The following is a 21,730-nucleotide window of genomic DNA, read 5'->3' as shown; positions in this document are numbered from 1 at the left end:
TATGCCCACAAAGCCTAAAATATTTACTAGATGGCCCCTTACAGAAAAAAGATTCCATTCTAGACTAGAGGGTCATATGGCGGGGGACCCTGTTATCCTATCAGACAATGGCAGTATGAGAGTACTGAGAAGTTTTGTGAATTAGTAAGAGACAGGAGAATGTAGGGAAAGAGAATAGGAAGGTGTCCAGAGTAGAGGGAGGGAAAGGTATTTTTTTCTTATTCATATAAAACCAGACTTGTTTAAAGGATTTGCTAAAATCACTGGAGGTCAAAGCAAGATTGCCTTCTTTTAGTAGATGTGTATTATTTATAAGCATCAAGCAAACAAGTACGGAGGATCTGTCTTTAATATGGCTTACGTGAGCCATAGCAGTTTTCCAGGTAGAAGCTGAAGCAGACTAGGTCCATTTTTAGTCCACTTCCAGCAGCCCTACCTCTACCCAAAGCTGTTTGTGTGTAGGTTTGCTTTCCCTAGGAGCCCTTCAGTGCCTTGAAGACAGCAAATATAAGTTTTATTTTTGTGGTAGGTTGAGCCTGAAGCAGAGTGACAGGCATAGAGTAGCTGCTTACATATGTACATTTCAATCACTGTTTGTTTAAAAATTCTCAAGTGTGATTCTCTGTAGGAAATAGTGCCAACTCTTCAAGTATGTGCTAGGTTAGATATGTGGGAAAACTACACCAATTATCAGGTAGGGAGGAGGCTAAAAAGTATATAATAAAGGCTACGAGGCATCCAAAATGGCGAACATTATATTTTACTTATTGTTAAAAGAAATAATGCCCATCTTTGATACAACAGGGTAACCATTCATAAACTGGGATCAATCTTTATCCACTCAAAATAAAGTTGGTAAAGCTTATTGCTGGTTAATGTTAGTGCTATTTGTTCACCTAAAAATGGATCACCTCCCTGCTCATCATTCTTAGTAAGGTATGCAAACTAAATGTATACATGTGGATTTCCATTTTAAAACTAGACTTATAGCATCCATTTTGATTGAATGATACTATTTCCAGGCCTGGATCCCAGCCATTACTAATACTACTTGGCTGTGGTGGGGCTAAAATGAATTCTATTAAAAGAGAAAATCCTAAGTAACAGATATGTTCACAAGTTGCTCTCCATTTAGCATTCAATCTGTTTAAAAATATGTGATTCTTTTAATCCAGAATTAATGCAAAATTACTGCATTTCAGTACCGCATTGTGTGCTTTAATAAACTAAAATTTTTGCCAAAAACCTCATATTGTAATTTTTGGAAAAGGCAATCATTTGGGGCTTAGGTCGTCTCTCTCTGACAATGAAAAAAAAAGTTATTGATTCACAAACAAATATTTGTTTCCTCAAACTTATTCCTACCTCATGTTTCAAGGCCACTTCAAGTCATTCAGACACCTCACTTGCCATTAAATTAAGAACAGATGTAGCAACACCAGCATGATCTACTAGAGTGAAACCTTGTGCACTAGTCAGCTCAGGCTGCCATAACTAAATACCATAGACTGGGTGGTTTAAACAACAGCAGTTATTGTCTCACAGGTCTGCAGGCTGAATCCAAGATAAGGGTACTAGCAATGGCTGATTCTGGGGAGGGACACCTTCCTTGTTTGTGGAGGGCGACCTCCTCACTGTGTCCTCACAGATGAGAGGGACAAAGAGAGTCTAGATCTTTTTTTTTTTTTTTTTGGCGGAGTTTTGTTCTTGTTACCCAGGCTGGAGTGCAGTGGCGCAATCTTGGCTCACTGCAACCTCCGCCTTCCAGGTTCAAGTGATTCTCTTGCCTTTGCCCCAAGTAGCCAGGATTACAGGTGCCCACCACCAGACCAAGCTAATTTTTTGCATTTTTAGTGGAGACGGGGTTTCACCATGTTGACCAGGCTGGTCTCACACTCTTGACCTCAGGTGATCCACCCACCTCAGCCTCCCAAAGTGCTGGGATTACAGGTGTGAGCCACTGTGCCTGGCCTCTAGGTCTCTTCTTATAAGAATACTAATCCAATCCAATCACAGCTCCACCCTTATGACCTCATTCAACCTTCATTATTTTTGTGAAGGTTCTACCTCCAAATATAGTCACACTGTGGGGCCAGAGCTTCAACACACAAGTATGGAGGGGTGGGCACAATTCAGTCAACAGCACCCTGATTTTTAAAGATGTAAAAATTCAACCTTGCTCAAGTATAGGGTACCTAGTTAAATGCTGTGGAAAGCAATTAGCCTATGAAGTCTCATTTACACCCGTGATTGTAAAAACACAAACTTGATTTGAGTCTTTAGCACAGTAATAAAAAAGACTTAAAAATAACGGTATCCCTTTATGAAAATAATATGAATGTATGAAAGTATAGTTGAGGCTACCTAGGAGGTTGAGATGCTTGCAAATGCTAAAACATAACATAGTTAAGATGCCACTAAAGTGTAAAAGTTCACCAATAAAGATAGCAAAGACCATAATTTTATTAAAGTCCCACAAAACAAATACAATATAAAATTATTGCTCTAAATAATTTGATCAAATGCTTTTGATTAAATGCTTTTTTCTTTTTTCCTTTGACAGAGTCTCGCTCTGTTGCCCAGGCTGGAGTGCAGTGGTGTGATCTCGGCTCACGGCCACCTCCGCCTCCAGGATTCAAGCGATTCTCCTGCCTCAGCCTCCCAAGTAGCCAGGATCACAGGCATGCACCCCCATGCCTGGCTAATTTTTGTATATTTAGTAGAGACAGAGTGTCAACATGTTGGCCAGGCTGACCTCAAACTCCTGGCCTCAGCCTCCCAAAGTGCTAGGACTACAGACATGAGCCAACACGCTCGGTCTGATCAAATTCTTTTGATCAAATGCTTTTACCTATGCTAATCATGATGTTTTGCTGCATGTTTACACCCCATTTTCCCAAGGAAGAGGCAAATTACAAAAAAATAAAATTAAAAATATGGCAGAAAGTAAGATGTACCTTTAAAAAATACAAAATATGCCTCGAGGTCAATACAGATCCAGGCCTCTATTTCAAACTCTCTTATCAGTCACCATCTACTCCTAGGTATCTGTAACCACTAGTATCACACTAATATTCCTATGGATATTAGTTTGATGAATGTTTTTAAAGGCCATGGTTGCCCCCCGGGGGTGCATATTACTAAGATAAGGGTCTGCCTAGCTGGGACATACAGCCAACTACTCCTATAATCAGGCCTACTTAGCATGTTAGGCCTTCCCTGGCTGCCTCCTGATGGTCCTGTCAACACCTACCCAGTTCCCATACTGGACTGGCTCCCTAGTATAGTTCAGGTGAACAGTAATGAAATTCTAGGTTGAAAGATTTCCTTGCTTTGGCCCTCCTGCTCAAAATCAACCCCAAAGGACCAGATTAAATCTATCCCCATTCAAGAAAATCAGCTATTAAAGCAGACAAGGCAGATCGATTGCATGTCCCACTTTGTGTTTCTGGAAAAACATCCAACATCTTTACAATATATCCCCCTTCAATGAAGCTAGCTTAAATTCCTTTCTCTTTTCTACAACCAAATAACTCCCAAGGCAATAAAGGATTCAAGATGGAATTGTGGTCAACAGGCTGGACTACCTTGGAAAAGTCTAAAAGAAAGTATTATAAGAAAATGTATAGATATCTAAGTTTATCAGAACAGAAACCAGCCAAGAAATAGAACCTCTGTGTGATAATTACACAGGGCAAAAAAAAAAAAAAAAAAAGGAGGCAAGTGTGGAATTGGAGAGGCAACCCAGGCAACAGCAGGGAGATACTACTACCTATGGGTTTGAAGAACCAGAGGGAGAAGATAGGGCTAATAGAACACAAGAGTTAGGACTCCCCATGAGGATGTGGGATTATAGAGAGTGGTGTTGCCTAGCAAAGCTAGAAGCATAGTTGATACAACTATAGTTAGAAACCCATCCAAAACAGGAAGGTTAGGGGTGAGAGAAATTCCCTGGCTTCTACCCTCTTGCTCTCCTTCTACTTCCTGCCTCTTTTCCCCACTGGCCAAACCCAGCCAGAAGTTGATTGGATAAGAAGCTAGAGAAATGCAGGTGGCATGAGTCAATATTATACTATACAGGGCAAAGGGAGGGAAATGGATCAGAGAGCAAATAAATTGCCCAATAATCCACCAGTCTCTGACACTGGTTGCTAGATCTGCATCAGTAAGCCTGGTAGGTCAAGACTACTCAAATATGGTCTGCTTTAGTGAGGATTGGTTCGTCATCAATGATTCAATTGATTGGTCCTGAAGTAGAGAGAATATCAGCAATTCACATGAACTCAGTAGTAGTTGACTCGATTGGATTCATATGCAGACATAAAGTAATCAGAAACCAACTGAAAATGTTTTTCCATAGTAGAAAAAAACAAAATATGATTCCTACCTTCAATTAACCCTCTGGTTGTGGGGAAATGATCTAAGTGGCACCATGCTTCAGAGTGGAGACGAAGGAATAAAAAGTGAGCTAACATTTATTGAGCTCCTATTACGTTCCCCAGGCTAGCCATGTCGGTGGGCAATCTATTCACCCATACTGAGTATGGGTACTGAGTGCTTTATCAACACTGTTTCATTTAGTCACATAAAACCTTGTGTTAGTAGACAATTCTCCATGAGTCTCTGATAACTGTGCACATGTTATGAGCAAAGTCACTCACAGCTTTATTTCCAGAGTATCTTTGTACAGCAAACAGCCTTGAAAGATAAAAATGGTGTCTCTTTCCAGAGCAGAGGGCAGGGGTTTTGTTTGGTTGGTTTTTGTTGTTGCTGCTTTTTTTTTTTCCTTCTTCTGTTCTACTGCCCAATACAATGAAAATAATATCTTAGTCTGGCACAAAGGTCAGGCAGGTTTGCTTGCACACCATAATGAAAGATGTGGATTCTTTAAGCCTGGAATTCCTGAGCTATGTGACAAATCCACTTAGAACACAGCATCCACCTAGGCTGCTCACCATTACAAAGTAGACTTGCGTGGCAAGCGAACTAGCACGAGTGGGAAGCTCGGGCTGCTCCATATGCCGTGAGTCTCCAGTCTCTGGCCCGGGGGTCTTTTGTCTTTTGCCAGCATCCATGAAACTAAAGTAGGCTAACTTGTTAGCTTGCAAGTAAGATAAAATCTCAGACCCTTCATGTTTCTTGAAAGTAGGATCATGGCACCAGGGCAAAGCGAGAGGTACCTTGGGCGAACAACGTGAGGAGGAATTTGCTCAAGAACCTGCAAGAGCCTTCTCTACGGGCTCCTCTCTTCCCTCGCTCCAGTCCTGGCCTTGCTTGACTCCTTGGGTATTAAGTATTATATTACTCATTTTATAGATGAATATTGTAGACAAAGTTTTAGCCCAAGATCTGTCTCCATCCAAATCACATTTTACCATGTGTGTATATGTTCATGCATAACGTATTTATAGTTATGGAGGACCTGAAGTGGTGATGGCACCAGAGATTGTTAAAGAAAAACAGAATTGTCTGATAGGAAAAATACACCAAGCTTTTGAACAGTTTAGTAGAAACTGGACAGCATCATCTCTGATATCATTTTGACTTTGGAGTTCCGGATGCACAGTTCGCCTTGCATCACAAACAAATCATAGTGCATGCAACTGGGCTGTGCTGCACTGCAACATTAACGTATTACCTGGCCTTCACACAGAAGACAGCAGAACTCCCTTTGGAGTTTCAACACTGAAGAGATAGCCAAGAGATACAGAAAATTTGTTGCTATGAAAGAATAACTCAGTGTGAACTAAAATGCTTTGCAGACCATGAAGGAAAGTGGCAGGGCTGTAAACACTAATGGACCTTGTAAACAGTGGTTTCAGACATTATATCCAACCACTGTGGCAGATGAGTCACATTTTTTTTTTTTTATTTAGTGTCAGATGCAAGCACAAGAAAAAACATCCCTGGAAGCTTCATTGAAAGCTAATGATAAATTTTATGGAATATAAAAGGAAAGGGGATGTCAGGGAGAGCTAAAATGATATTTTCATTCAGATCACTTGAAGTTAAAAAATCCTTGCTTAAAAGAGGTGCTTAACTCCTTATTAGAAAGGTTAATTTGGGAACATTTAAATGAAAAACTTGAATTCCATTAATAGACATTAAGGAACGATGGAATCTGAAGTTGTTCCATTTGATAATAGAGACGGATGGGAGTAATGAGGGCAGACGAGGTCAAATTGATACATTAAAGTGAATGTTATATCTTGGAAAATTAAAATACATAAGTCTTTAAGTCAAGTCGAGAGCTCCTAAATTCCCAGCATTTGAATGGTGAAAATTGTCCTACATTTAATTTTGATTGGATGACATTATTAGGCATAAAGAAGGCAAGTTCCATATGCAATGAATACAATCATTCACATATATATAAATATATGTGTGTGTGTCTTTGTATACAGAGATACATACATGTAGCACTACCTAATATTCTAGAAAGAAAGCTGCTTATTTTGTCTGTTCTGGGACCCAGTGCCTTTACTGAGATCTCCAGGTAAAATCCTTTTGGGCCTATTCCATCTGTAACAAGCCAAAGGTATCTATAAAATTACCCAGAGGGGTTCTTCAACTTAGAGTTTTTGAATCTATAAAAGGCTTCATGGAGAAGTACTGAGCTAATATGATAAAAGACTTATATTCTATTTTACTAATCAGTTAATGTATGTACTGACACAGAATTAGTTAATTTAGTTATATAAACTGCAGTTACTTAACACCTCTTAGCTTCAGTTTTCTCCTGAGGAGCATAATGGAAAAACACATACCTTAATGTTAATGTGAATTTAACGAAATAATGCAAGCAAAGTGCTTGGCATGCACCTAGTTTTTTAAAGTGTTAGCTATTATTGTTATCATGCACACTATAGAAAATATACTTTCTCCTCACAGAGGATTGGTGAAAACCGTGAGCCATGTATGATGCTAAGGATCTGAGCTATAGTTCTTCTCTTTGGATCTCTAGGGTTTGCTTAACATCTTCTAAGTCCCCCACAATGTTCTTATTCTGCCCTTCAGGGGGAAGGAAGGGGTCAAATGCCTCCCAGCATCAGGACTGAGAAGTCTCAGATGTTATCTGCAATATCTCAAAAGTTCACATTTCAATATCCGAGTCTTTGTATACCATGGTAAATGATCTTCAAACTCTCCTCCAAAGTGCTCTTCTGAATGCCTGCCAAGGATTACTCATGTCCCAGAAAGTGGCTTCTCTCTCAACGTGTGCATACCACAGCTTCCTGTTCCTTTGGGAGGGCTCTGAGCCTGACACCCCTCAACGTTGCCAGATCTGTGTCGTTTGCTCTGCGTTGCGGCAGGGATGGAGGGAACCTGATTCCATAACACTTCTGGTTGGAGGAATCACCTATGTGTTTGGTCATCACCAAAAAGAATCCCCTATTGTGTGGTAAGTAAGCTATGATGCCACCTGCTTAGCTCCATTGAACATCAACCCGCCTGGTTACAGCAGCCACGAGACCTTGCTTTGTATGAACTGCACTCCTGATACCTTGTGTACTGCAGAACAGAAACACTCTAGAAGGGTTATTATTACACACAATGGCACCCCCTTCCCACTTTCCCCTTCAAAACAGCAAATATTTATATAACACTTTGGCTCTAAGTGTTATATAATGCCAGCTACTATATTATATTTATATAATACCAGCTATTGTTCTAAGCACTTTACATGTAACAATTCACTCAGTCCTCAACAGCAACACTATGAGATGGAAACAAGAATTATCTCCATTGTACAGGTTAGGAATGTTAGGCACAGAGGGGTTAAATAGATTGCCCAATAGACATGGCTAGTAAGCTGCAGAGCAGGGCTTCTAGTGCTCTGCTGTCTTTCAAGTGGCATGATAAACCCAAGTTTATGTAACCATTATAAATAATTCTTAATATGGAGCATTCTCTAACTCTGAAATTGCAATCATCGACATATATAAATGTATATCCACAAGAAAAGAAGAACTACAAATTGTACACGAAACATTTTGGACACATTAGTGATAATTAACTGGAAATAAAGTCACTTGTCTTATGGGAACTTCCCTAAAGCAAAAATAAATATAAGATGCAAAATATTACAAAACCAGACCTGCAGTCCATCTTATGCATTTTCTTTGCAGAAGTAGAAAACGCAGGATAAATATCTGTTTCATGAAACGCTCTTAGGAGAATTATAAGTACCTTTAGAAATAGCTCCCACATAAGTCAGCTCTGAATGTCTTGATTAATACTGCCATCTAATGCCCAATGGAGAAATCCAAATTTACTTTAGACTGAACGTGTCCTGGTGCTGTCCTCCAACATTACTAACAGAAATGGCAGCACAAATTGTATTATCAACTAGGATTCTATAACTGTATCAATCATTGTGAGATAAACTTTAGAAAGTAACAAGAGACTGTGGCTCTTTAGCATTACCGTCCAGCTTTAGGCGCCTTAGTTTCAGGGTATGGTGGCATGGTCATTACAAAAACTGATTTCATTATAACCTCCCGCCAGGTAGAAGACCAACATCACAAAATACTGTCAGTAAAACCCTACTGAAAAAATCAATATTTATTTTCCTTTCTATTTAAATCTCTTTAGATTTTTTTTTTTTTCTCTCTGGCTTCTTCTTGAGAAGTGTACTGATAAAACATGTCTTCCCTTGGCCTGCAGAAAAATACCAAAACAAAATGCAGAAACTAAACAAAGTCTAAAGTGTGACAATAAGACCAGGTACTGTATGTATAAAGAAAAGTATAATCTATACTATGCACGATTCACTCACGTCTCTAATCCCAGCTGCTTAGAAGGCTGAGGAGTGAGGATCACTTGAGTCCAGGAGTTTGAGGCTGCAGGTAGCTATGACAACACCATTGCACTTCAGCCTGGGAAACAGAGTGAGACTCCATCTCTTCAAAAAAAAAGAGAGAGAGAAAAAAAAATAATATGGTTTATTTTCACTTTTACATATATATATATCAGTGTAAAGGCATACATTGTTCTACTTTTATCTCTCTTGGATTATTTCTCAATACTTGATTGATAGTTATTTCCTGGTAACAAGAAGATTGGGTGACCCTTGGATCCTTTTAGCTAGGATATGAAAGATTAAAAGAAAAATTATTCCGGTAATTTATATATTGGTAAGTTAAAGAACCTTGACTCTTCCTGAACAGTTCCCATAGTTTTTACACGTTTATTTAATCTTTACTTAAATTTTAAACATTTTATAAACTATTACATTTTTATAATCTACATGTTAACTAATAGTCTTCTCTTAATGTGACTTCCCAAAATTACGTATTCAGCCGGTCGTGGTGGCTCACACCTGTAATCCCACCACTTTGGGAGGCCGAGGCGGGTGGATCACCTGGCGTCAGGAGTTCGAGACCAGCCTGGCCAACATGATGAAACCCAGACCCTACTAAAAATACAAAAACTAGCCAGGCATGGTGGCAGGCACCTGTAATCCCAGCTACTCAGGAGGCTGAGGCATGAGAATTGCTTGAACCTGGGAGGCAGATGTTATAATGAGCCAAGATGGCACCACTGCACTCCATCCTGGGGGATACAGCGAGACTCTGTCTCCAAAATAAAAAAAAAAAAGAGAAAATAAAACAAAACAAAACTGATATATTCATTCTTGTCAACATGATTGAGCAAATTTTAGATAACTAGTGCTATAATAACCACACATGTACTACGCCTAGAAGAATTCAATTCATGGCCTAAAGCTCATTTGATCTTTCAACTTCCCTAACTTCCCCAAAGTAAGAATGCTTTGTTCAGTACAACTAAACCACGAGTAGACCCCATTGGTTAATCAGTTTCACAAGGATAGTTCTCACATCATGAGTGGGACTGAGACATGCCTCCATCCCATGTGGCATATGGAAAGACAACTTGAGCAGTGCACAGAACAAAATGTCAGGGCCAGAAAAGAGGATCCCTAAGTAAGAAATGAACTTGCCACGATTTATCCACCTAGCATCCTCCCTTCCCCATTGCCCTTAGATCTGCTTGCTTCGTCGCCTTTCTAAGGCTGACAAAATTAAAAAGTAGGATCACTGTTTAAAAAGGGCAGAAAATCATCCAGGGATAGCCCTACATATTGACCAATTCCATCTTATGACATTTATGCATGTACTTACACAAAATAGGAAAAAATGCTGTTTATGCAATTTCAAGCCAGTTTTTAAGAAAGAGTTGAATTATAGTTAAAAGTGATTCTGAAAACTGATAAAATACTGTCAAATTTGTAATGAATAGCTATTTTCACAATAGCAAATGATTTGAGTCCATTCAGCCTCTACTGTTCAAATCAGTTTGTTGCTGGCACAGCTGAAACCATTTGCTGGAGTATTTGGAATTGAATACAAAGAAAAATAAATAGCTTGACCTGACATTAATTAATATAATGTTGTTAGGAGCAATTTAGCTTGCTAGACGCAAAACCAAAATTTTTTAAGATTTAACCTTCTAGTATGAAGTACTTCTAAGCAATTTTCAGCAACTCCATATGGAATTCTTAAAATGCAGAACCAACATTATTATAATAATGGCTATGAACCAGGGACAGAAAAGAGGCAGACATTCATCCTGACAGAGATAAATAATGGCCAAAGTAAATTATTAGCTGGATATTTGTTATACATGAACTAAACCATCTCACTTATATTTACACACAAAGCATAATGTTCTGGAATCCATTCAAATGAACACAGTAGTAGTTACTAGGGAAAAATGATTTTGATTGTATCATTAAATTTAAAGCATTCACTTTAGGCACTGAGCACAGCCCTCAAGTGGGCCTTTTATCACAGGCTTAATGTGAAGAGTGCAAGAAAAAACTTGCTAGCTAATGTTTTTAGCATCTAAAGCTCTCTCCACTTTTTGGTGAAAATATCTAAAATACTTAGGAAAAAAAGTCAGCATTGCATTTCTAATTCAGCTTCAAAAATAATGTGGAAATATTGGGGAAAAAAAAAGAATGAAATGGCAGTGGGGGTGCTGGGGGGGAACTGCTTACTGATTGTCTGCTGCCTGTTCAGGATAGTAAATGTCATTGGCCATAAGGGACTGTGAAGCCTCATCACTCTAGATTTCATGAAAGACAGAAACTAAAGTAGAGATAACTTGAAAAGTTCTGCTACCCTGAATCACTTACCACAAATTGAAACATACATTGGGGTTTTATGTTGAGTAATAATTGACCATATTTTGAGAAAACTGCCTCTTATTTTGTTTTCCTGATTTTCTGTCAAAAAAAAAAAAACCCAGAAATACCCATCCAACGATTAAAGTTGACCATTGTGTATAGTGATTTTTAATCTTTGTAATAGTAGTAGTTGTTGTTGTTACATATCCCTTTGAGAATCTGATGATCTCTCCAGAAAAATCCATGTATGTTCCCTTCAGTTCTGCATGTTTCAGAAGATGCATACAAGTTTTATTCAATTTAAGAAGGTGATAATGTAGGTAGGAATAGGATGAGCAGGATAAAAAAGGAATGTGATAATGTACAACATGATGATGAAGAGCGATTCTGGAACCAGGTTTGGATGGTTCAGGGCCATCGAGCACAGCTCCACATAGAGGGAGGATAAAGAGAATGGTATCCTAGCTCTGATGGGGTTCAAATCCACCCCCACCATTCATAAACTCCAGGAACTGTCAAGTTCTTAGTCTCCGTTTCTTCACCTGTATACTTATATCACCATTTTGAATATTAGAAAAAGTAATGCCTGCAAAACATTTTTAAATAAGAGGCGTGGCACATAGTAAACACATAGAAAGATAAGCTGTTACCATTGTGCCCAAGTTGGAGCTAGTATAATATCATAGAATGACATGCCAAGTTATTTTTCTAATCCTTCATGACCGACTTCTTGGATATGTTTTCTACCTGGTTGTACCATGCACATGTTCACTATTCCCATGCTTTGGAGTGTCCTCTTCTTATCCCTTTTCACACTGATAAGCTTCTACCCAGCATTTCATTTCCAACTCAAATATCACTTCCACTTGGATAGTTTCCTCAATTCCCTTGGACAGAGCTTGCTGTTCCTTTTCTATACTCATAGTATGTATTATCTCTATTATTTAACTCGTCACCTTATACTGAAGTTTTAAATCCACCTTTTTATACTCTTAGATTGTAACATTTTTATTTCTATTCCCAAGTCTTAGCATATGACTGGCAAAAAGCTAAATATTTAATAATAGATATGTGGAAATAAAGAAATAAGAAAGAGAAGGATGGAGTAAGGGAGGGAGAAAGGAAAGAAGGGAGGCTGGTTGTATTGCCAACCTCCATCAAAATGGAATAAAAGTGAACCCATTATCTTCACCCACACCTGAAATTCCCTGGAGTTCTCTTTCTCTAGGTTTATATGTTTTTTGTTTGTTTTTTGTTTTTCAGTGCTTTCACTGTCTCCCAGTTTAAAACCATAGTCCTATCTGACTTTCTTGCTCAATTCCTTAAAAGGCAATCCATTAGAAGGCCATCTTATCTCTCTTTTTTTGAGATAGAGTCTACTCTGTTACCCAGGCTAGAGTACAATAGCGCAATCTCAGCTCACTGCAACCTCCACTTCCCAGGTTCAAACAATTCTCCTGCTTCAGCCTCCTGAGTAGTTGGGATTGCAGGCATGCACCACTACACCTGGCTAATTTTTCTATTTTTAGTAGACAAGAGATTTTGCCGTGTTGGCCAGGCTAGTCTTGAACTTCTGACTTCAAGTGACCCTCCTCCCTAGGCCTCCTAAAGTACTAATATTACAGGCATGAGCCACTGCACCCGGCCAACCATTTTATCTTTCTTCATGGAATATCTTCATCAGTCCACCTCTTATTCCTTTTATACTAATAGTTTAGAACTTGTGCCTAAAGCATTTTTAAAACCTTCCTTACTGCTCTCTCATGTCCAGTCTCTCCCTACTAAAATTTAGTTTTCCCAGAGAAAAACTAATTATGTCATTTTCTTGCTAGAATACCTTTAAGAGTTCCCTGTTGCCTGACACTCAGTGTGCTCCAAAGTGTGGTCCCAGCCAGCCTTTTCAGAATTCTCTCACTCAATCCCTTCTCCTTTGGCCAATGAAGTAGGCACATTTCTCTTACTCCACCACACTTTTGATCTCTTCCTCTACACCATACCTTTGCTCTTGGTCACTCTCTTCTCCAATGCCCTTCCTTTTTTCTTTTTAGCTCATATAAATCTTTTAATTAATAGTGTTCTATTTATCTAAGACCTCAGACCAGTGATTTACAGCCCATGGAGTACTAGAGATCATTTTAATGCTAAAAAAATTAAATGTTGAAGATGTCCAGGTCTGTCATGAACTGAAGGGTCTGAGATTTTAACTACTTGCAAACTAATAAGTTAAGCCTGTTACTGTTTCATGAATGCTGGCAGAAGCAGGAGACTCCTAGACCAAAGACAAAGGGCTTTGGCATAACGAAATAAGCAGCAAGCACATCAGGATACTAAGGCTCATAGCCCTTGCACCCAGTACTACCAGAGCAGTATTATGGGCCCAGATAGGTCTTTCACATCCACTGAGTTTGCTCACAGATGAGAAACCCAGGGCCTTGGGCTCAGCATTATTATTCTTTTTCTAAATTTAGTTATTAATTGATATATTATATTTGAGACATTTATGTGGTTTGTGTGATATTTTCTTACATGATAGAATATGTAATGGACAAGTCATGGTATTTGAGGTACCCATCACCTCAAGTATTTATTCCTGTATGTTGGGAACAATTCAAGTCGTCTCTTCTAGCTACTTTCAAATATAAAATACATTGTTGTTAATGGAATCAACCATATCTTTTTTTTTTCTTTGATTCTATATCTTTTTTTTCATTTTGTTTGTTTGTTCTGTCACCCAGGTTTGAGCGCAGTGGCATGATCTCGGCTCACTGCAACCTCCACCTCCTAGGTTCAAGCCATTCTCCTGCCTCAGCCTCCCGAGTAGATGGGATTACAGGCATGCACCACCACACCTGGCTAATATTTGTATTTTTGGTAGAGATGAGGTTTCACCATGTTGGCCAGGCTTGTCTCAAATTCCTGACTTCATGATTCACCCGCCTCAGCCTCCTAAAGTGCTGGGATTACAGGCATGAGCCACTATGCCCAGCCGATTCTATATCTTTGCTACTATGTACAGTGCTGCAACAAACATGAGAGTGTAGATATTTCTTTGATATGCTGATTTATTTTCCTTTGGATAAAGACCCAGTGGTGGGATTGCTGGATCATATGGCACAACATTTCAGCATTATTTTTTAATATTTTTTATTTTTTTGAGAAAGCCTTGTTCTGTTGCCCAGGCTGGAGTACAGTGGCATGATCATGGCTTACTACAGCCTCAATCTCTCAGGCTCAAGCAATCCTCCCACCTTAGCCTCCTAAGTAGCTGGGACTATGTGCAGGCCACCATGCCTGGCTAATTTGTGCGTGTTTCTTGTAGAGATGGAGTTTTACCATGTTGCCCAGGCTAGTTCTGAACTTCTGGGCTCAAGTGATTTGTCCACTTTGGCCTCTCAAAGTCCTGGGATTACAAGCCTGAGCCACTGTACCTAGCCTCCAGCATTATTTTTGAGCAAGCAGCAAACATTGTAGCAAATAATAGTCAGTCCTTTTCTCTCCAAGTAGCACGCATTCATAGGGAAGTCAGACTATGATCCCTTTATCTACTAGTTGCCTGAATTACTAGCTACAGAAATGGGTTCACCAGTAGTGGGATACGCCTTGCAGTGTGTGGAGACATTCAGGGCTCATGGTTAAAAATATTAAGAGTTTTCCACTCTTAACAATATTGAGTGGCAAACATCATGACAAACAAGTATACATTCATACCCTTGTATTCTATTAGTCATAGAAGTATCTACATACCTTTTTGAAAAGTAATTATATAGGTAATTTGTGAAGCCTCAGTCAGTCTACAGAAAGTGCAACTCTCATTTCTGTCATCCTTAGGGGTCTGTAATATACACAGGTTGGAAACCACTACTTTTCATTATAAAGCTCTTTGAGGTCTCAGACTGCATTTTGATGTCTTTTTATTTCCCATGACCTAGCGTAGGGTTAGGTTTATTCTAACTATTTAACAGATACTTGTTTAAAAAAAAAAAATGAAGGTAAATAGAATTTGACAATAAATTCCAGTTGAAAACTATGGAGAGGCCGGGCGCGGTGGCTCAAGCCTGTAATCCTGGCACTTTGGGAGGCCGAGACGGGCGGATCACGAGGTCGGGAGATCGAGACCATCCTGGCTAACATGGTGAAACCCCGTCTCTACTAAAAAATACAAAAAACTAGCCGGGCGCAGTGGCGGGCGCCTGTAGTCCCAGCTACTCGGGAGGCTGAGGCAGGAGAATGGCGTAAACCCGGGAGGCAGAGCTTGCAGTGAGCTGAGATCCTGCCACTGCACTCCAGCCTGGGCGACAGAGCGAGACTCCGTCTCAAAAAAAAAAGAAAACTATGGAGATACATTTCATAAAGAGTATCAGTGAAGGCAGCTGACTTTGAAAACAACAGGAGACAAAGAGTAACCGTACATCGAACCCAGGATGTGGGGAAGCAGGTTTCCGCAGGAGTTTGGTTCCATTTCTCTTTGGTGTGTTGTAGAATTCTGTTAAAGTTCTGAGCAGTAACAATTCAATAGCCAAAAAGAGATGCTTCTGGCAGGTAATGATACAGTAAAGTCACCATGACAGAGTTCAAATAGTAGCAGAATATTGATCAGGAGACAGATTCTAGTTTGAGTTCTTCCCCTAACAAGTTGTATGATATTTGACATATATCTCCTGTCTTCATCTGCAGTGGACAGGGACAAGGCTGAATTCTGTAGGGGATGTTGTTGGGGTCTCATCATGGTAGACAGCAAACAATGGCCACACTTTTTTTTTTTTTTTAAGTTCTTCCCATCAACAGAATTTCTCCATTCCTGGGGCATTGAATTGGCCCCGTGACTTCCTTTGACCAACAGAATGTGGCAGAAGCAACCTTGTGCACGCCCCAAGCCTGGACCTCAAGAAGCCTTGCAGCTTGCACTCTTGCACTGAGAACCCTCTCACCACACAAGCAAGCTTGAGTTACCTTTATGAATCAGGGGTCAGCAAACTTTTTCTGTAAAGAGTCAGATGGTAAATATATTAGCTTTGGTGTCTGTACAGTCTCAGCCTCTTTCATTTTACTGATAAAGCAGATACAGGCAAGATATAAACGAATGTACTCCAATAAAGCTTCATCTACAAAAACAAGCAAAAAAACTGGATTTGGCCCATGGGTCACAGTTTCAGATCCCTACGATAGAAGATAAGAAACTATGCGAAGAGAGCCCCAGCCATGCCCACTGCCCCAGCCATCCCAGCTAAGGCCCCAGACGTGGGGGCAAGCCCAGCTTAGAACAGCTGAAACCTCCTGAGACCTGCAGCATGGTCCAGCTGCCCCATCACATGAACAACCTGAAGAAATCTGAAATGAACTCAGCCACTGCCGTTTTAAGCCTCTAGGCGGTTTGCTGCACTGCCAAAGTTCAACCATACACACATTCCAATCTTCTTTTCCAGTCTAAATTACCTGTTCTCCAGCGGCTGTAAGGTTACTGAGGGCCCAGAGCTGCTCCTACTTCAGAGAACTGCCTTACGTTAGAGATTACACTCTGCCCCCAAGGCAGTCCACGATAAATGGCTGACAAGGAGGTACAACAGGTCAAACCCCTACTGCAAAGTGGGTGCAATTCAGGAGTTGTGGGCTCTCTCCGGGAAGCTGGAGTGAGTTTTGGAGATTTCCTCTGAAATCTTGCTTTGTTCGGGAGCTTCTTCCCTGCCCTGCCTTGCTTCCCTCTCTTCCCTTCTCCTGCATGTACTCTTCCAATAGACCATTTGCACAAAAATCACCATGCCAAGTTCTGCTTTTAGGAAACGTAAGATAGCTCCTAAAATTTCTTTGGTATCCATCATAATTATAATCAGACCACAACTTGGGGTAAAAGACTGAGACACAAATGTGAAGGGCAACATAATAAACCAAAAAGATGAAATTAAACCCACTTTAAGACATGGCAAGAAGAAGAGCATGATCTTCTATGCCTCAAATGCCTTGTCTGCACCTAGAAATGCTAGTAGGGGAAGGAAAATTGAAAGGAGAATTTCTTGGAATAAAATTAAAATCCTGGTAATCTGTCTTCACTTAATATCATTTCCTTAAAATTACCAAAATCCTTGAAATATATGTTTATTATATTGTCCCAAAAAAGTCCCTGTTATATAGTTGGTGCATTTCTCCCCTCCAAATCTCATGTTGAAATTTGATGCACTGTGTTGAAGGTGAGACCTAGCAGGAGGTATGTGGACGGATCCCTCATGTGTGACTTGATGCCATTCTTAAAGGATTAAGTGAGTTCTCACTCGAAGTTCCGACAGGAGCTGACTCTTAAAACGAGTCTAACACCATTCTCTCCTTTCTCTTGCTTCTGTCTCACCATGTAACACCTACTTCCACTCCCCCATGAATGGAAGCTTCCTAAGGCCCTCCCCCAAAGCAAATGTGGGTGCCATGCTTCTTGTACAGCCTGCAGAACCATGAGCCAAGTAAATCTCTTCTCTTTATTAATTACGCAGCCTCAGGTATTCCTTTACAGCAACACAAAATGGACTAAGACAAACCTTATTCTATTGGACACTGTGCACACATCATGATAAGAGATAATGTTAGTCCCTAATCTTGTCTCCCTTTTGTCCTTTGTTTCCTCACTGAGAAAAAACAACACAAGTTGTTCCAACACATCGTGTGAAAATTGAGACTAATGAATTCATGTACATAAATTACATTGAAATCACCAGATGGACAGTAATTTGTAAATACAATATACCTATCATCATTATTCTTCAAACAGCATTCTGAGTATTCTGAATCAAAAAAAAAAAAAAAAAAAAAAAAAGAAAGAAATATTGCCATCAGCGGGTTCCCTGTAAACTGGGAATTGGGTAGCTGGCAAAAGGAGAGATCTGAAGGAAATCTGAAGAAAAAGTAATGACAGCAGCAGGGTTCCCTTTCAAAGGAAGAGAAATAAAGAATTGTCAGAGAGGAAATACTAATAACTAGCACAGCGAAGTATGTGAAAAGAATCTCTAAAAGATGTGAGATAGAAACAGAAAGACAGCCTATATCTAGAGGCTAGAAAGGGGAAATTTAAGAAAAAGAAAATGCATTTGTTGGAATAACATGAAGATGCTTCCTCCATGTGGATATGTCTTCTAGGGATGAAAACACTCAGGAAAAGAGTGTAGTGAAAAATAAAATCAGGAATACCTTGGTAGATACACACTGGAATTTACACATTCTTAAATATGTGTTAGTTTTAAAACATAAAGATTTAAACAAATGTTTTCTGTTTTGATTTTCACCATTTCAATTAGTTTATATTTTTTTCTAAGTGAGAAGTATTATCCAAACTAAGATGGTTCTGTCATACTTGCTTTCTTAGAAAATAAAAGAAAAAGAAAGAAAGGAGGGAAAGAACAGTTCAATATACAGACTTCTTTTGAAATGCTGAGCACTTCATCCAAACTTTCTATATCTTAGTTTCCTCACTTGTATATAAATGAAAAGATCACGATATGTTTTAAAATTCAATAATTCTTAGGGAAAAACATGAGGTTTTGCTGCATGAATACTAACTGGAGGAAACATTCTACATGGCATTTTTAAGTCAAATTGCTGTTTGTAACCTTAGAATACAACTTAGAAGAGCAATACTTTCTGCATTGCTTCAAATCTAAAAGTATTCAAAAAAAGCTAATTTGGTACAGCTGGGAAGAGTTCTAAGGCTGTATGTTAATCTAATGACTGTTTAGTATAGGAAATTATAGCTTAAATAATTTATATGAATTTGGATATTCATTAAGGTTTAACAGCATTTGAGAAAGAGTAATTTTAAGACCAGGAACTAAAAATAGTGGCATTTGCTTTCACAGAAACCACAAGTAAATGGCAAAGCATATAATTAATGTACACATTACTTCATTTTAGGGTTTATGCAAACCAAGAGTTACACAAACTATAAGACATTTTGAGTTCAATGCATGTGGTTATTTTCCGGGAATTAAAAAATCTGTAAGATTGAAAAAGGAATCAACTAGATAACTTTAAAATAAAAATTAGCAGGAAGGCTTAGGGAAGCATTTTTGTGGATAAATTTGACTTCATCATAATCAAGAGAAGGGTGTAAAGACAGACTAGGGAGAAAGATGGCAAAGGATAATTAGGAAGCAACATCCCAAAGCAGGTGAAAGCCATGAGAATTCCTCTCTCACATGGAAGGGGATTCCCTGAAAATGCGCAGAAGTAATTGTCCCTCAGGAGGGGAAGAGGCGAAAGCAAATGTAATTAACTACTAGTTGCCAAGACATTTGCTTTTTCATGGACTTCAATTCTGCTCTTCTTGTCTCCTTCTAAACCACTCGTTCTTGGCCATTGGTACGAGGAAGTGCTTCCTGAACTCATGTGGTTCAAATCTCTCTCCCTGTGCCCCAAGTCTCATTTCAATTTTGATGACTGCCCTCTGGGTACTGGTACTCCATGGATCTGAGTGGGTTCCATGATTGACTTCTGATTTGAATTCTCTAAATTACCATGAATATTACCATCTGAAATGTTCCCTATTTTTTACTCTTCTGACAAAATCTACCCCTACTTCCATGGCTGTAACTATTTAGTCATTATAAAATATTTGAATTGGCTAATCAAGATATTTGATATATGCCACAATCCAGACTGTTGTCATATAAAACACACGTTTCATACCTTTGGTCTTCAATGTGAAGAATTTCACATTGCTTATTATTTAGGCACCAATACATTATAGAATATATAATTTTAAAAATTATGTGTAATTCTATATTATTAAAATATACAAATATAATTTATGTATCTTAATAACAGTGTTACTGACTTTCAATAAATCAGCATGTTAATCTCACAACTAAGATTTTGTTAATAACTGAAAAGTATTTTATTCTGGTAAAGTATACATAATACAAAATACCTTCTGAACTATATGAAAGTGTAGAGTTTTGTGGCATTAGCATATTCACATTGTTCAGCAACATCGCAACCATTCATCTCCAGAAGGTTTTCATCTTCCCAAACTGAAACTCTGTAACCACTAAACACTAACTTTTCATTCTCCCTCCTCCCAACTACTCCCAACTACTGACAACTACCATTCTCTTTTCTATCTCTACGAATTTGACTACTTTAGTTACCTCATGTAAGTTGGCTCATACAATATCTGTCCATGTATGACTCATTTATGACAGCTAGCATAATGTCTTCAAAGTTCATTCACGTTTTAGTACGTGTCAGAATTCCTCTTTTTTTTTTTTTTTTTTTTTTTTTTTTGGGACGGAGTCTCCCTCTGTCTCCCAGGCTGGAGTGCAGTGGCGCGATCTCTGCTCCCTGCAAGTTCCGCCTCCCGGGTTCACGCTATTCTCCTGCCTCAGCCTCCCGAGTAGCTGGGACTACAGGTGCCCACCACATTACCCGGCTAGTTTTTTGTATTTTTTAGTAGAGACGGGGTTTCACCCTGTTAGCCAGGATGGTCTCGATCTCCTGACCTCATGATCCGCCCATCTCAGCTGCTCCCAAAGTGCTGGGATTACAGGCTTGAGCCACCGTGCCCGGACGAATTCCCTTCCTTTTTAATGCTGAATAGCATTCCATCGTGTGTGTGTGTGTGTGTGTGTAATTTTTATACACACACACACACCACATTTTGTTTATCCTTTTAAACATTGATAAACACATGAGTTCTTTCTTGGCTATTATTAAGAATGCTGCTATGAATGTGGATGTACAAATATTTGTTAAAGTTTCTGCTTTCAATTCGGAATGGTCATAGTTTTTGTTTCATTGTTTATATTTAAAGTCTACAACATTATGTTATGGGATACAGAGATACTGAAAAGGTTACTATAGTGAAACAAAGTAACATATCTATAACCTCACACAGTTACATATTGTGTGTATGTGTGTGTTGGTAGCAATAGCAGCTATAATCTACTAATTTAGCATGAATCTCACAAACAGTACAAATTTACTGCCCATGGTCTTTGTGTTACAACATTAGATCTCTAGACTACAGAGAACTCAATCGTGAAAAAACAAATAACCCAGTTAAAAAATGGGAAAAAGACCTGACTAGATATTTCTACAAAGAATACATAAAAATGGCCAACAGGTATGAGAAAATGTGCTTCACATTAATAAAAGGGAAACACAAATCAAAACCACTATGAGATACCATCTCACCTCCCGTTAGGATGGCTGATAACAAAAAGACAAAAGACATCAAATGTCAGCAAGGATGTGAAGAAAAGGGAATTCCTATCTACCGTTGATGAGAATTTAGGTTGCTACAGCCATTAAGGAAAACAGTATGGAGATTTCTAAAGAAATTAGAAATAGGGCCAGGCGCGGTGGCTCAAGCCTGTAATCCCAGCACTTTGGAAGGCCGAGACGGGTGGATCACGAGGTCAGGAGATCTAGACCATCCTGGCTAACACGGTGAAACCCCGTCTCTACTAAAAAAAAATACAAAAAACTAGCCAGGCGAGGTGGCGGGCGCCTGTAGTCCCAGCTACTCGGGAGGCTGAGGCAGCAGAATGGCGTGAACCCGGGAGGCGGAGCTTGCAGTGAGCTGAGATTGGGCCACTGCACTCC

At 39.2% G+C, this 21,730-nt stretch overlaps 1 long non-coding RNA gene across 1 annotated transcript in view; it reads right to left on the bottom strand.

The window, feature by feature from the left end:
* LOC111546595 overlaps positions 1 to 21,730 on the bottom strand; it is an 86,220-nt gene that overhangs the window by 50,095 nt on the left and 14,395 nt on the right. The window contains exon 2 of the long non-coding RNA XR_002732837.1: positions 17,059 to 17,126. This is a non-coding gene — a long non-coding RNA (uncharacterized LOC111546595). The remainder of the gene's footprint in view (positions 1 to 17,058; positions 17,127 to 21,730) is intronic.

Source organism: Piliocolobus tephrosceles, chromosome X (assembly GCF_002776525.5).
Source record: "Piliocolobus tephrosceles isolate RC106 chromosome X, ASM277652v3, whole genome shotgun sequence".
Classification (NCBI taxonomy): domain Eukaryota; kingdom Metazoa; phylum Chordata; class Mammalia; order Primates; family Cercopithecidae; genus Piliocolobus; species Piliocolobus tephrosceles.
Note: the sequence above shows the minus strand (reverse complement) of the source record. Positions and strands in the feature narration are given on the sequence as shown.